Source organism: Lepisma saccharinum, chromosome 11 (assembly GCF_977018435.1).
Source record: "Lepisma saccharinum chromosome 11, izLepSacc3.1, whole genome shotgun sequence".
NCBI classification, from domain to species: domain Eukaryota; kingdom Metazoa; phylum Arthropoda; class Insecta; order Zygentoma; family Lepismatidae; genus Lepisma; species Lepisma saccharinum.
This window is the reverse complement of record NC_139239.1, coordinates 29,718,093-29,731,923: the sequence shown is the minus strand read 5'-3', so window position 1 is coordinate 29,731,923 and position 13,831 is coordinate 29,718,093.

Sequence of the window (13,831 nt, the reverse complement as noted above, 5' to 3'; positions counted from 1 at the left end):
GGAATGAAAGCACTCAAAATTCCAAAGATAAGTAACACATAATATAATGTATATTCAGGGCATTATGAGGCAAGTGGCAAAAATGGTTGAAAATACAGGGATATAAGTAGTAGTAATACAAGCTCTCCGAAGACTGTGTTTATCTATGCACCGGATACACATGTAATAGTTTGCAACTGTGAACAGGGCAGTATATTCGCTACTGATTCATCATTACATTGTTAATGTGGTTGTACGTGTTTTAGTCGTAATGTAACAACGTGAACCTCGGATACTTCCGCTATCAGCACAAAAGCACCACAAGGCATCTGGACACAAACCTGCAGATATCAACCTTGAAACGAGATTTGCAATTATTTGACATGTAACTGGGCGTAAACAGCCACATGTAAGCTGTAAGTGCAATAAAATGTATTGTTGTTGATATTTGATATGTAGGCTGAGACAAAATCTGATATTGACACTTCATTTTGAATACGTATTTTTACCATTCTCCTATCGTTGGTTCCCTTCTCCCTTCCCCGAAGATGACTGCTGATCTTCTGGCTTGTAGGCTATGATGTTCTGTCTACTGGACGCGTTTCTCGCTTCGTTTTACAGCTAATAATGTGGTTAGTAGTTAGTCATTTTTCACAAAATTTGCGTGTTACTTGCAACCCTGCCGTGTGCTGTTTCGCCGTAGGAAATGACGTCACATATACGATCAAATGTTGTGTTGGGTTGCCAGCATCCAGGCGGCAAAACTGTCTTTTTTGAACGGCTCTAGCGTCGAATCGACGCACCAACGAGAAAAATGTTACTGAGAAAAGTTGTTTGTTTTGATGTCCTCTATACGAGTCTGTGGTTCGTGGGCGCCATTAAAATGACACCCTGTATATATATATATATATATATATATATATATATAGTGGATCGAATTTCAATACTTCAACATAAATTTGATCAATCGAGCCAAAACTATGCACTACATTTGATAGAAATAAAGCGTTAGACTGTTAAGAAATCATGGTTTGTTCTGGTAATTTCGTTTGCTGCAGAGTGTATGAACATCGTCCAACTTTATCTTGTAGAAATGACATATTGAATCATTAGCAAGATTCGTCTTTCGAGGAAACTTGTGTGAAGTTTGAACTGCTTTCACAAGTGTAGTTGTAACGTGCTGCCATTCACTTCACCGTGGCTGTAGCACGTACTGACGAGATTACAAGGTGTTGTCTGCCAAAAGCGTTCGGAAGAAAAGCCAAGAACGTCGCACCCATTAGCTTTAATTGATGCATGTGTTTCCGGACGGCTCTGAAAGTTTGGAACAATTCAGGATTAACTCCAGAACTACTGTAAGAAAGCTCTGAAAGAAGTTTTGCGAGGAGAGCAGGAGGAGAGGGCGGAAAAATGACGCATAACAATGGTGCAAATCAATTAAGAGATACCGTACCTTCTCTCATTACGCTAATGGAAGGTTGGATCAACTTTGAGATTGTGTAAGGCTTTTTATTGCTCGTCTTTTGTTTCCATTGTTGAAAAGGCTGCTGGTACGGGAGAAGGGGGTTCCGGGATGGAGTGGAGGCAAAACAACATAAGTCTTCCGACAACGACCATTGACCTTACTTCCAACCCCTTGAGTTTGGGGGATGCTTCTTGCAATAATGACATTTATGCGTTCCTCCACTTCATGGCTAAATCACTTGGCACCGGAAGGCAAGTTTTGGAAGGCGCTTCCCCTATTATCTCTTCCCTAGCTGTGAGAAAAATGAGCACGACGCTTGCTGGCTTGTTTCGGAGTTAAACGTTGATATTCTTTGGAAACATTAAGCACAGTTTTGCCATCAACTTGATGACACAAGCAACCAATCGACCATTAAGATTTCACCCGGAAATTAACAAATGAAGCTGGCGTTTCTGGAGCAGTTTTACTTGTAATAACGTAATTGCCGTGGGTCGTCGTGGTGTCTAGAGAGCTTGTGAATCCATAGTCGATGTCCAAACTTCTGGCAAAGGTACATAAGGGAAACTGATTGCTGTAACATCTGAGGACTTTGCAAAAGTACACTTATCGAGACCACACAGTCATATGTAGGCGACGATGCACTGACCACGCTTCACCCAAGGAAAATAAACTTGGCAGCCCTTAACCCTCAAGAGAGTTTAGTTTCTTTCCATCATTAGGGCTCGGACGTTGATGACCTGGGATTTGAAGACAATTCTAAATCTGAAAGAAGTCAGTTTCACTTCAGTCAGAACCAGAAAACGTTTGTATTTGGAATTTCTTTTAATTTTCCAGCACTTTTTGGCTTTTAAGTCGTTTTTCAGTAATTTTTTGCCGTTTTTTGTTGCATTTGTCTTCATTGTTGAAGTTTATTTTTCTTCTAGCCTGTATTTTTGTGAATTTTAAATGCATTTGCATTACTTACATATTTAAATTTTCTGCCATTATATTTTTAGCAAGTACGTTATTAGTCGAAAATAGGGTCAATATAAGAGTATAAGATTATTTTTAACCAAAATATTTGGCAATGGATTAAATAATTAATTGTTCTTAAAATTTAAAATATTTTGGCTGAAGCTTACCTACTTTGATATTCCCTTGGAGGTCACTATTATCGATTTAATCTGTGATTTTAAAGTAGAATTAGTAACAACATAAAAATATATAAGCTGATCAACACGAAACAAAACTGCATTTTAATATACAGACTGTATCTGAAAGGAGGCGAATGACATACAGAAAACCCTTCCGGTGTATTTTACGTAACCTTGAAGTAAAAATATAGAAAACTGCATTGACACTTAATTGCTTTTCCCCCTTTGCTTCGGTAGTTTAAAGCAGCAAACAATGGGTTTTATCAAATTATTCAACTAGTCTTTTGTAATTTATGAAATAAATAAATCAAGCTTTCATTTTCAGAGCAAAAAAGATTTTTAAGTCATTTTTTTAAATTTTGAGATCATTTTTTGGATAATTTTAAGGTCATTCTACAGGCCATTTTTGAGATTTATAGGTCATCAACTTCCGAGCATCATTATCTTGGCCTACCGTTTTGGCACTTTATATGTAAATATCATAATTTGATTTTGATATTTTCTTCGTACAAAAACTAAATAGCTATGTTGCATAACAAAAAAATCACTAACATATACGTGAAAACATGAAAACCATTAAATCTTTGGAAACACATGTTTCTGTGTGAGGAAATGAGTAATCAATTGCGTAGCTTTGCTTTATATAATATTCCTAGTTATTTTTCATTATAATGTTAATTTATCTCCTCTCAAAAGAGAGTAGATTTCCTTGTAAATATATTTCCTGTTTACACATGAATCCAGCAGAACGATTAGCTTCTCTTAATCACACTGTCAGATCTACACATATGTGCTGTCAAACCACTACTAACTAAATTTCTGTCCCAGGGCTGGTCTTTGGAGACACAATTGGGTGCGTTAAAACCTTAGCCGTGCCGGATTTCACCTCTGTATTTGAGGGTAGGAGCCGTTGGCCACCGGGTGACGAGTCAGAGGTAGAGCAAGTAATTAACGTAACACAAATTGAATAGCTATTTGACTGAGTTTTATTTAGTAAGCTATAGCACTCCAATAGAATAATAAAAGGGAGAAGTTAGGGGCGAAAGGATTAGCACCATAAAGGGGCAGGAACTTATCTTGGGATTGTCTTGACGCTGGAACGGTTGACTGGGTGCTGGTCCCGTTGGCTGGCTTGGGCCCCATGGCTCTGGCGGCCCTGTAGTCGATTCTCCGCGTCCGGCACTGTCGCGCTCTCGCAGCCCTATCTCGATCTCTTGGCGGCCTCTTGGTGTTCACGTTGGCTTCTCCTTCTGAGACAGGTTGATAACCCCATTTATAGTGCTCTTGGGAGTTGGTCAATAGCTGTGATAGGTTTCCGGATATGGCCGGCAACGAAACCATGCAGTGGTTGCCACCTCTATTTGGTGCAAGGTGCATAAATCTTAACCTTCAACCACAGCTAGAATATCTACAGGGTAGGCTTCTTTGAAGACAACGAAATCAGACAGGGTGCGTTCCAATTTAGACGTTTAAACGAATATATTATATACACAAGGATACATGGAAATAGAATATTTACATGATGAGCTACTTTTCTCTATAATTCTCATTTACAGTCGATTTTTATATTTATATATCTTTTATTATTTTTTCCTTCAATTTGTATATTCTTCTATCTGGACTTCCTTCTTAATGGACGGTCTGGATCTGGACTTCCTTCTGGATTTCCTAAGTGGGCTTCCTTCTTAATGGACAGACCTGGATATGGACTTCCCTCTTAATGGACGGTCTGAATATGGACTTCTTCCTTCTGTATTTCCTTCTGTTTCCGCTTTTTGACGATTTATGAATTCCTATATCCTTTTTCCAGCTTTTTCCCCTAAGCTTTGGGAATTATACTAATCTCCTCCCTTGCGGCTGCGATTGAAACACGCCAACACTAAATATGTGCAACAATGTGTATACTTGGTGCTAAACGACTGACACGCTCATCCAAGTAGGTGCTACGGCTGGAACGCGCAACCAAAAGTGCTGTGGAGCTTCGACTGGAACGCGCCGCCACTGATGCAAACAAAATTCCCGCTATGGGAATGGTAAATCAATCAGACAGATGCAAGATCTGTTCAAAGACACAAACTTTGATAATAAACCTTTTCGAGCAAGGCCCCATCTCCAGGAAGCTATCAACTCGCGGCAAGCCACGGCACCTAGCGACCTGTTGGGCGAGATGAGTCAAGGCAAAATTGATAATAAACTTTTTCCTGCTCCCACAAAAATTGGCAATAGTAGTTAGGCTGGAGAGTTCAATAAACTAAAGTTCATACGAACTAACGGATTACTGATTGAGCTATAAAATAAAGACTACTTCTTGTATCAGTGCTTTGACTTCTTTAATTTTCGTATTAACTTATATATGATCACTGATTTGATTTATCAAATATATACATATTTTATTTATTTTATATTTATTCTTTATCTTCTTGTATTCGATTTTAATTGTTTTCATCTTTGCCATTCGTTTTATTCGTATTTATATATTTATTCACGTATATTATGTTAATTCTTAATCTTGTACATCTGGTGCTGCCATCTCTATTCCGTTTTGACAAACAATTTACATTGGTTAGTCCTATTGGGTACCTAAGATGGTGAGTAACATTGAGTCGGAGGGCAGATGCGCAGAGCCTTTTTGTCGCATCGAGGTACCGCGAGACCAAATCTCCCGATCCTGGTTTTTTTGTCGCATACCGTAGAAACATGACTCGAGAGTCATGTTAAACGTTCCACAAGTCGGTTTGCAACAAAAATGACTCGTCGCGTCGTGTTGTGTCGGATCCAGTATGCGACTGGCCTAACCAACGAAAAGTTAGCAAATATCCATAATTGTATGATTCGTTGACGTTTCAGGAAGAACAGTCCAACCCGTAAATATACCACTGGCTGGGGCATCAGAAAAGTGGTGCATTTGTGTTTATTAATGTTTAAGAATTTGTCCACAGCAATGAGATTGGTACACGAATGATGGGATTAGTCGATAAACAGAATCGTTCTTATTGATTCATTTTTTTTATTCATTTCGTTTATTTAACTTCGCATTTGCCCCACTTTTGGCTTATATGAAAGATGAGGATGAGCGATATGATGAAATTAATGAAGGAACACTCACAAAAACACCCATGCAAAGCACTGGATTCGAAACTAGGACCTCTGGCGTAATCTTCATTATTAGCAGTGTTTGATATATTTAGTTGAACATTTTTTTAATGTACACCTTGATTATCATCTTTTCTTTCGAGCCAATTTCTCGCCCACGTTTTTCTTTTTCTTCGTGAACTTTTAATTTTGCTAATTGTAAGGAAAATTGCAGCAGTTGCTATTCCTCAAGGACGTTCTTCCCGAAGTCGCTCGTCCATCTTGTCTTCTCTGCGCATTGCCTTGTGGGAACAAAAGTCTACCAATAAGTGTTGTAACGAGTATCCTCTGAGGCAAAAACTGTGCTGATCGCGGGCCCAAATTTCGGCTGACCTACGTACCGCCATCTGTACGTCAATCGTCTTCGGTGGTATGTGACTCGATGGATGTCAACAACCTTTGTTGTGAAGTAAGAGCTGTAAGGTAACATCGCTCTCTCGTTACAACGTTGCCAAGCGTATGTCTGCTTTACCCGTTATTTTTATTAGCTTGTTTGTACCGTGTTTGTGTATTTTGTGTACTAACTTTTCGTGCTTTGTGTATTATTGTACAACTTTTATCCAGTAACGGCGATGTTCAACTCTCCTCCTCCCCACGTTTTACAGTACGTTTGGCAACATGCGGTCTATCAGACGCTCATTTGTTTCGTCCCGCCAGCAACATTCGGGTGCCTTGTGACACGATAATACCCGATGTCAGCCGATCGCTGATTCGTTGTTTCCCAGCCGCCAGTTGGATATGCGATCAGTATAGCATGCGAGAAGGTAGCGCAATACCAAGCAGCAAATCCAGTAGTAAATCTAGCCTCGTGTGATTCAATCTTAACTTCTCTCTTATGAGAAACTCTTGCAACACATCCTCTTTATTCCAAAAAAATCAGATCAAGTAAAGATGCTTTCTCTTCTCTCATTTACCACCCTCTGACTCTGTGACCATCTTGAACTGTTTGATGGAAAAAAAGGGGAAAAAGAGAAGAGTACAAGAAAAAAAAAGAAAGGACAACAGAGGCCTTGAGCGACTTGTAGAGAAGTGGTCCTCCTTAGACAATAGCGAACGGCAAATTGCGATCGTATCTCGCCTCTTCTTGTCTTTTTCTCTCACCATGGAGAAGCACTGTCCCGACAATCCGGCACGTCCCAAAGTCGGAAGGGACTCCTTCCTCTACTTCGGCGAGATAACGAAATCCAGAAGCACGATTTTCAGGTCGTTCCAAAGGACAACAATGGTCGCGGGACAATGAAGGATTTAAACACCGGAAGAAATAAGGCTTTGGAATACAATGGAGGGAAAGGAAACCTCAAGAGTTGAACATAAATTGGATCAAAAGAATTGAAACACCGAGTTTGTGAGGGAGAGGAACCCTTATCTCCTGCTGGACTGCAGAACGGCTAGCTTCTTATTTTGGCCGGCAGAAATTTGGAGCATGGTCCTTTAAGTTGCTCGAAGCTGGGTTTCTTTCGAAGCTACAGCCTAATTCAGGACAGTTTGCGCACCCATTTCAGAGAATTGGATGTTAGACAACAAGTGGGTCGCATAGTGGTTGAGACCCCACTTTTAACTGTAGGTCCAGTCCTGATTAGCCTATCTGTGCATGGAAGTGGACTTATAAACAAACTTTTCTCCTTTATTCTTCATTCCGACCCCAATTTCCGAAGCTACGATCTGATTGGCTACGGAAGAACAAAAAGTCGATTTCCTAACTACAGGGTTCCCGAGAAGTCTCTGTACCCCTACTTGCATATATCCTGTTGCAACCGTGTTGAAAACTGGCCGGTATTCGGTTGCTTCGGAATGATTTCGTTTTTGTGGTTAGCATACCTGCTCTGAAGGTCACATGGAACGCTCACTTGAATTCGTATGTCAGTTGTTGCACCGTGGCTGATGTGAGCGGGCATAGTTGCAGTGCTAAGGAAAGGATAGTGACGTGTGTATGTGCACGAACTACAATACACAGAGCAAACAATGTGCTGTAACGTAATGTAAATTTGGGAAGTATGTCATAATGTTAAAAAATATACATTTGTTATAAATAAATATGTAATCTATATCTAGGGGTAATAATTGTACTATGTAATCTAGGAGAACGGGTACTTCTCGGACACCCTGTGTATGGGAAAGTACACAACAGTTTCGTGTATGCACAAAAACAATTAATTTTGAAACTTCGCCGATAACATTTACCAACGGGAAAGTATACAATCCAGAACCTTTTGATTAAGAGGTACAACGTTACCGCTGCGCCATCTGGGAGACGCTGAGGAAATCAAAAGATAAAGAAAACGAGAAGTAGTACTATGTAAAGGGGAACATGATCAGATATAGATCAACGTTATATTGGGGAAAAAATGGTGCAAAGAAAATTAATTATATGCCATTAAAACATAAAACCAAAATATCCCTGTATACGCACCCACTTCTTGTACCATTTTAAGTGTTTAATATGTTAAATGTCTATGATGACGTAATTTGTTTTGTTCAATTGGGTAGTCTGTTATGGTTATGGACTAACCTTAAAACATTTGATTCTGGGTTGTGAGGTGAGAGATATTATGAATGTTGCTGGATGATGGAAGTGATTTTGGAAATGTGAATGTGTTAATTTGTGTAGTCAAAAACATACCCGTATCTGTTTTCCCACAACCTGAGGGCTTCATAGTAGGCTGATAAATCTCATGCTCGCCGTAGAGGAATAAAAGTAAGTAGATCCATTGAGAATAAACCGCGGAACGTAACACCCTGTTATTCTAATATCAGAAACTAAAGATACGAAGGTAACAGTTTCATGCATCGGAGACACATTTAAATCGGATATTTTGTCTTTCTCGTGGTTTGTACTTACCAATTATGTATTGCGGAACATAGTGGAAGGTGCCAATATGCTTTTTGCACGAAAACAAACACTTTTTCTGCTAAAATAAACCATTTTCCTTAATGCTACGGAAAGCACGTCACGGTGCGATATCGCTTGCTTTGCGAATTGTAACGCTTCTTTTGTTTTCGAATATCAATGTTTCCAGCTCTATTGTGCATGAAAGTTGTAAAAAACCGGGGATCAAAAACCATGCACGGGTAGCCCCACAAACCATTGACGTTAGCCCCAAAAACCATCCACGGGTAGCCCCACAAACCATTGGCGTTAGCCCCAAAAACCATCCACGGGTAGCCCCACAAACCATTGACGTTAGCCCCAAAAACCATCCACGGGTAGCCCCACGAACCATTCACACGAGGTTAGGTTAGGCCTGTTAGGTTAGGTTCCATTAGCACCCATTTCACCCCTAAATTCATCGAAAAACCATTTTCCTTTCTCGACAAAAAACCGCGCGTTTCTCGAAGAAAAAAAATTGCGTTTCTCGAAAAAAATCGCGCGTTTGGAAACCCTCATTCCACTAGCGAGATCGCGTGACTTCCGACGCTAGAGCCATCTGCAGGTACATCTTGGAAACAACGGCATGATGTTGTCGATTTTCACAAAATGCGCAATATTATTACATGAAAAGTGATTATTTATTGTTCTGCTGCATTGTAGGATGAAGTTTTAGGAAGAATATATATCGACGGAGGTTGTAAACCTTGGAGAAACTCATTTCCGTAAGTAGTTTCTTGTGTAAAATTGAAGAAATGTGTCTCCGATGCATGAAACTGTTACCGATACGAAAAACATGAAGGAAAATATTGACTAGGATTGCAATAGATTAAAAGGAAACCAATCAGGAGGATAATTCGGATCATAATGAAAGGAAAAAAAAATGAAAATTCGAGGGTGTAGAATAGGGTACCCGACCCGACAATTCATTGAATTGGCTATTTTAGGTCCTTTTCTGTCTCTGTGGCTAATCGCGACTATGGCGATGAATTGCGATAAGATGAATGAAGGGACAGTCACAAACACGTATCAATATGACTCAACTCAAGCCCCACAGAGTATTAAACTGAATGTGGATCCAAACGCCCGAGCCTCGTTAGTCTGAAGGAATGCAGTCAAGGGTGTATACTGCGTGGAAGTGAAGTTGACATATGAGTACCCTAACAGGTCACCCTTTAAGCCCCAATCATAAGAATAACTAGTGATGTTTAGGATGTAATAAAAATAAGAGCGATCGTATCAGAAAATGCAAAGGAAAGATTTATACAGCATTTCTACAGCCAGAATCTCATAAAGGCATTATACGGATGAACCCAATTGAAAACTGAATGCTAATGCCTTACAATTTTGTGTGCCACATAATGACCCACTTTGTTCAACAGTTTTTATTTTCCAAGTTTCAATAAGATTATCTCGTCTCAATGAATAATAGTATATTCAAATCACGAAATCACTCATTTCAGAAGAACAAGTTGACATACTTTCAGTTTCTTACAGACAGAATTATTGGTCCTGATGCAATTAAGATTTTTATATAAGGGTTACCGAGTACCTTATGGCTTGTCCCCCCACTCCACAGCCCTCCCCAAAACTTTGGTTCGGTCCTGTCTGCCGTTGCCAAAGTCGAATCTGCACGATTACTCCACAGTTTGGCCTATTACCTTGCTTATACCGAGGCGAGTTTCAGTCATAAGTTGCTGGTCTGCGGACTTTATTACACCGTGGCGCCATCTGCAACGGTACTTAATTCCCCTCCTCTCCCCCAACTTCTCCTCGGCCACCAGCGACGCCGAGCGGGGAACCTCTTAACTAAAGCAAACTAATTAATCGTCCAGTGTGTCTCGTATTTTTCAACTCTTCCCCCGACGTGTGACATCCTAGCGTCGACAGCCAACTGGCGGCCATCTTGTCGCTGATGCTTCATTAACTGGCGGGAAACTACCATGTCGTGCATTCTCGCCATAGACTCATTAATATTTTTACTCTGTCAAACTTTTTTCGCAATATTGTTCCTCTACGCTTTCGGTACTTGCCATATGCTTCACGTCTACCATCCATTGGCGCCACAGGGAAGGTCAAGGGGGTACTTTACCCCCTCCTCCTGAAAATGGAAAATTGCTAATTTATTTTTCCCCCTTCTTCACTTATATTTCCATCCTTTTAGCCTTTTCTTTGGGTCTTCAGGTTTTTTGTCTTAATTCCTCAGTTTTAATACTTCTTCCTTCTTGCCTGTTCTCTCTCTTATTAATCATTTCCTTTACTGTCCTTTCTGACCCTCTTCTTTGGTATTTGTTTTACTATCCACTCTTTCCCTCCCCTCTATCTCATTCCTTATATTTCACTTCCTCTCACTCTTTTCTTTGTTTCACTTTTTCCCTCTCTTTTTCTGTCTTAATTCACTTAGTTCACTGTTCAACAAATTTCAACCAAAACTTTGTAAATGTCGTCAATTTAGTTTTTTTACATTCATAATTAGATGAAATGTGAACATAATCAATTTCATGATGTAACAATATATTCCAAAAAAAGTTATGGATAATAATACATAGATGGTGGTAACATCCATCATTATTTTGAATTATCCAGTTATTGTTTATTAAGAATTGTTGTCAAAACACATTTCATCTTTTACATCATTTAATTTTGACAAGATAATAACCAACGCATCTACTTTCAATATCAACCAGCTTTCATCTGAGTCTTTCCACAAAACACTTAACCTCGTTTAAGTTCACTGAAAAATACACATGCTACTATACTTGCAGTATAAAAAGCAGAATTAAGGTTAGGAACCGAGAAATAAATCTGACTCCATGAAATTTCGTACAGTGTTGCCAACTTGAAGTAATTTCCTACCTTGGTTCAAGTTTTCCCGTATTTTTAACCACCCTGTTAAATGAAAAATAAGAGCTATTATTCAATTTTCATTTCCATATTCACCATCAGCATCACCAAACTAATAAGAATTTACTACTTTGATTTAATTTACATTTTTTTATTGTTGAAGAGTGAGTAGGTGGAACCCAACGTTCTGGGCCCACCCTTTGACCTACTTTTTATTTTACGACGTTTTACGGACTAAACTAACCTACAATGAGAGAAAAATGGACAGAAAAAGCTCTGGCATCACTTTTTAAGCTATTTTTTACCTCCTGCAAATTTTGCTCTTATGCTAACTCGCCCTTTGACCTACTTTTGAAATGACTTACGACATTTTCCTATAAGGAGGCTGTCTCCTCTTACTGTAAGGTCCCTCAGTGTAATCTACCACGACCTTGCTCTCAGCGTAATCTGCCACGATGTTTTTTGTTTTTAAAACTCTCAGGTGTGATCTTCTACAATGTGTGTGTGTGTGTGATAATCAAAATTTATTTTTGTTAAGGAAACCCCTGGCCCGCAAAAAAAGAAAATATCCCCGCCAGGGGTGCGTGGTGCCCAACACAGTTCTAATGGCTACGGCCTCTGTAGAGTTTCATGGGTTCTTTTTTTTTTAAACTCCCCCATGACTCCCTACAGAGGACCTCCGTGTGTAATGTGTGTGTTTTATGATTGAAGAGAAGAAAAAATTTTGGTTAAGAATGGAATGTGTAAGAACTAAAAAAAGTTTTCGTAGGGTGCAGCATCTGAAAGAAAAAAAAAATATCCTCAAAATAGTGTACATAATATGATAGAAAAATATAAAAAAAAGTGTGAATGCAAAAATTAGTGTGAATGATTGTTTTTTTTAAAAAAAAATGAGAGAAAAATGTAAAAAAAGTGTGAATGCAAAAATTAGTGTGAATGATTGTTTTTTTTGTTTGTTTTTTTTAAAAAAAAAAGTGGTGCAAGAAATAATACGTACTTTTTTGATGCAGAAATCTAATGGTGCGAGCAGATTTCTTCCTCGTCATGGTATCCCCATTCTCGGGTGTGGATGTTGCAGTCCAGTAGCCTCAATTTGGTGTCGTGGGGATCAAGCGCCACTTTGTTGATCGTGGATGTATGCAACTGGTCGATGGTGCTCGTGATCCGATGTTCGGTCATGCGTTTGATTTTTTTGATGAACAAGCATGACTTGTAATCTTCTACGGTTAGTTTGTTTGTGCTCGAACGCCCCACCCCCTTTGCCTTTTTTATTTCGGTCTCATCCTGAACTTTGATGGCGTACATTTTCGCTCGAAGACCAGCAAACTCTGTGATGATGCGGCCGTTGACTTCATCCTTCATCTTCCCGATCGTCATTTTCTGGCTGTCGTCGAAGAGAGCGTGATCTTTCGGATAATTGGAGAAATCGAAATGCTGGCTCATGCTTTTGAGATCTTCGTATAGATCATCGGTGTGGATGTTGTACACGAAGCTGTCCGTGTCGGTGTACGCCACCTCGATCGCCTCTCCATAGCGTGGTTTCATGATGTCGTAGTGAAACTTGTACATGGCCAGCTTCGACAACTCGAGGATCGCGACTCCCACGGCGATTGGTTTGTCGAATGTTATGTGGCGGAGAGCACGTTCGATCAATACCAACGTGTCGCTCAGTATCGTGAAGTTCTTGTACGTGGGCTGAGCGACGAGCTTGTTTATTTTCTTCGGGTCGGAGACCAAGTTGATATTTCTTCTTTTCCTAGCATCTTCCATGCTCTTGCCGTAGATGCTGTTGTTCATCAATTTGTATAGGTCTTTGTCTGCGGAAGAAGACGCTGATGCTCGACGTTGAGTGTTGCCGTCGATATAGGGTGCTAGCCACCTGGTCTGTCTAAACTTCAATCCCGAGTGCACGCGCTTCAAAACCAATCCATGCTGGAGGTAGAATTGTAGGAGACGATAATGCACCACGTAATTCTCTTTGCTCTTGAAGGTGAGCATCAGCTTCTTCTCCGGAGCCGATTCCATCACAGGTGCCATAGCAAATCCATGGTGTTCTCGATGAAGCGATGCAGGATATTCCAAATCTACTTTCAGGAAACATTCATTTTCATGATCTTCGCTCCATTCTAAACAATCTTGAAGTTCCTGCTCGTTCATCCATTCGTATTCTCCGATGGGCAGAGTCTCGGACATGGCATAACCATACAGGTTGTTCATGTCCCAGTATGCCAAGAAGTTTGTCGGTTTCCCTGCATCGAAATCGGCAACATATGGATTGTTGGCCTTGACGTATCGAAGGGGACACTGGACGATTCCACCACGTTTTGCCTCTTCGACAAACAAAAGTTGATTGACGTCCTTGATGAGTTCTATCTTCACCTTCGTGGATTTTAACATCGCCTGCCAAGAATA